The sequence below is a fragment of the Penaeus monodon genome, chromosome 23 (assembly GCF_015228065.2).
Source record: "Penaeus monodon isolate SGIC_2016 chromosome 23, NSTDA_Pmon_1, whole genome shotgun sequence".
NCBI classification, from domain to species: Eukaryota; Metazoa; Arthropoda; class Malacostraca; order Decapoda; family Penaeidae; genus Penaeus; species Penaeus monodon.
In genome coordinates this window covers 6,687,124-6,687,493 of record NC_051408.1, presented here as the reverse complement: position 1 = coordinate 6,687,493, position 370 = coordinate 6,687,124, and positions in this window count along the sequence as shown.

Below are 370 nucleotides of genomic sequence, written 5' to 3'. Positions count from 1 at the left end.
TGCTCGCCATCCATATTTCAAAATAAGCGAAACAGGGGCAGCTTAAGAAACAATCCTCATTATTTTTTTTTTTGGTTCTCGTTCTCGTGTTAATTTTACAGAAGCAGGCAGGTCAGGTGCTCACCCACTGGCCAGACGTGAAAGAATTCCACAAGGACTTGGCTCACTACTCAAGTCCAAAGGATTCCTTAAAATCAAGCCAAACAGCAGGAGCATAAAAAAAAGGTAAATATATGGACACTTAAAGAGGTCGTATGTGACAAATATAATAATAAAAACTCCCTTGCCAAAAGACACCCCACTAATATTGAGGAAAAAAAAAAAAAAATCTTACATACAAAATTGAATACATGAACCATACAAAAAAAAA